At 53.5% G+C, this 2,798-nt stretch overlaps 1 pseudogene; it reads left to right on the top strand.

Annotated features, from left to right (window-relative positions):
* Positions 1-1,087: 1,087 nt before the first annotated feature.
* On the top strand, positions 1,088-2,589 carry LOC102431245 (annotated as a pseudogene).
* The last annotated feature ends 209 nt before the right edge of the window (positions 2,590-2,798 follow it).

Below are 2,798 nucleotides of genomic sequence, written 5' to 3'. Positions count from 1 at the left end.
TGTGGAGTGCGGTACTGAAGCTCAGGCCCTATGATGATGATGTATAGCCACCAGTTGTGACTGTCCTGTTATGGGCCAGGTACTCAGCCCCATGGAATCCGAGCTCTGCCAGGTACTAGGTCCCCTTCCCCAGGTAAAAGGCAAGGACAGTGGGTGATGCAGTCAGGGCTTCCATGATCATGGGCTGTCTATTCATCCTTCTGTGCCACCTTCTCAACTGTAGACTGGGTGACAGTGGCACTGCCCCTACCCCCATTATTTGAGGATTGAATTATAGAATTCTTGGATCATGCCCATACCATGGTCTGGAAGGGCGTTGGTGTATGGGTACTGGTGCCAATTCTTCCTGCTCCTGTTATTCCTTCTGTGGACTCAGGTGGGGGCCAGGAGTTTCTGCTGACAGCAGATAGCAGTGGTGCATCCAGGGGATGGAGGAGGGTGGCTCCCAAGGGGTCCGAGGGAGACACCTGGCAGGATGATCTGAGCTCACACGGTGGTGTCCCAGGGCCCAGCTGAGGTTGGATCCCAAGGATTTACAATCAGGAGCCTTGGAAGAGGGTCTGGGGTGCCTTGGGACTGTAGCGCCTTGGGGTGAAAAGAGGAGACAGCAGACAGTGGGGGTGGGTGGGGGTGAGCAGAAGAAGCAAATCCCAGAAGGGTCTGCGCTGAGAGAGGACTAGAACCCACTCACCCGGTGTGAAGCCAAAGCGCCCTTTCTCCCTCTGTGCTCCCCTGGCCTCAGTGACCTCCTTTGTGGAACTGACCACACCCTGTGCTGAGTGCCTCTCCTTACCTGTCTCCACCTTCTTCCTTGAGCTCCCCAAAGACTCCATCTGATGGACGAGGCATCTGCATCGCCAGCCCTTTCCATGGGGCCTGACAGCTGAATGCGTGGGGATAGGAAGAAGGAGCCAACACTATCTGCTCTCCCACCATCCCTGTCAGTGGGGTTCCAGGGCCCCAGGGGACAGTGGGGGGAGAGATCAGCCCACAGACCATGAACATGGAGAGCTGATGCATGATGCTTATTGACATTCACACTTTTGGGTTCCCACAGGCCACGTGAGGCCCACGGATCTCTGGGGAGATGGAGATCTCCTGCCTCTCCTTCTGGCAGCCTTATGCAGGCTTGGTCTTAAATGGGTCAAGACTCTGGAGACGCATTGGGGACCCTAGTGAGCAGCCACAGGAACTGCACCATCGCCATCCACATTGCTCACAGCGACTGGGAAGAGCCCTCTGGCAGGAGCTGCTGCTGGAGAGGCTGGGGTGGAACCCCATGCAGATTCAGGCTCTGCTCCCAAAGGGAGAAGTATGGGAGAGGAGTGATCGCTGGCAAGGCCTGACACTCTGAGAGCTGCTCACACCCCTCCAAGAGTACCCCCAGGACCTTGCTCAGGAGTTTGGGGCTTGTTTTCTTTTGAACCTGTGGAGATGGGGCTGTGGTTCCTGTAAGCAGCATACCTTCAAAGAGGCAGCAAGGGGCTGAGGCTGGGGTTCCGTGGGCCAAGTTCCTACGATCTGGGTGAACCCTTATGTCCACACTGGGCCTCAGTTCCCATTGCTGATCTGAGAGGCAGGGACAGGTCTGCATGTGATGTTTCCTGTGTGCACGCATGTGTGTATATGTGTGTACACGCATGTGTTTGTGTGTGTGACAGACCAGGGGAGGCTGCACAGCACACAGAGAGGGTCAGGTGGCCTCCAGACTCAGGCTGTCTGCCTGACTTCACACACCTACCCCATCCCCACTGCCCATGGCATCCTGGGCCCTTTTGTTCACACCTCAGTGGTTGATGTCCCACACCAGCACCTTGCACCTGGTGAAGAGCTTGGGACCTGATTGCCTGTGGGTTCCTCACAGCAGCCGGGGCCCTTCTGACCTGTAGGTGCTGCCCATTAGTGGACCAGGCTCTGTCCTCTTCATTTGCTTCTCTCCTGGGCCTCACCCAGAATTCCCTGAGCAGAGTTTGACAGATTGGAAGTGCTCAGTCAGAGGGACGCAGCTCACTCCGTGTCCTTTTGGTGAAATCAGCTTAGCCTCTAGTGCAGTGATGGCGAACCTATGACACGCGTGTCAGAGGTGACATGTGAACTCATTTTTTTGGTTGATTTTTCTTTGTTAAATGGCATTTAAATATATAAAATAAATATCAGAAATATAAATCTTTGTTTTACTGTGGTTGTAAATATCAAAAAATTTCTATATGTGACAAGGCACCAGAGTTAAGTTAGGGTTTTTCAAAATGCTGACACACCGAGCTCAAAAGGTTCACCATCACTGCTCTAGTGGGTGTAACTCTGAATAAATGTTTTCTCTCACAGGAAGCCTTTGGTTTATGGAAGGAAAAACTTCCAAGTGCTTCTCTCGTGGTGCCCAGGGCTCCTTGACATGGGGGAATCTTTGCAGGCCCAGTAAACGTGGCTCCTGAGGAGGTTGTGGAACTGAAAAAGCAGGCTGTACTGACCAACCTGAAACAGAATGTCCCAACTGCACCTTCAAACCTCAGGTGGTTACTGGAGCCCATACCCAGGAAAGGGGAAAAGGATATCTTCCAGGTAGGCATCCCACAGCACCTGATCCCCTAGGGGTAGGAGGACTCCACAGGAAGGTCACCAAGAATCCAGCTGAATCATGACCATCAACACGCCATCATGCCGCGGATGTAGAACTGAATTGGAACCACCGTGGAGAGCACTACCCACCATCTGCTGTTCACCTAAACAGATTGTTGTGCCCAGATCTAGGCGACTGTCCTTGTAAGATGCCTCTCTGGGCTCATTGACTGTCTCAAGGA

Source organism: Myotis lucifugus, unplaced genomic scaffold, assembly GCF_000147115.1.
Source record: "Myotis lucifugus unplaced genomic scaffold, Myoluc2.0 scaffold_40, whole genome shotgun sequence".
Lineage (NCBI taxonomy): Eukaryota > Metazoa > Chordata > Mammalia > Chiroptera > Vespertilionidae > Myotis > Myotis lucifugus.
The sequence above is the reverse complement of the archived record's forward strand: the minus strand, read 5'-3'. Positions and strand labels throughout refer to the sequence as shown.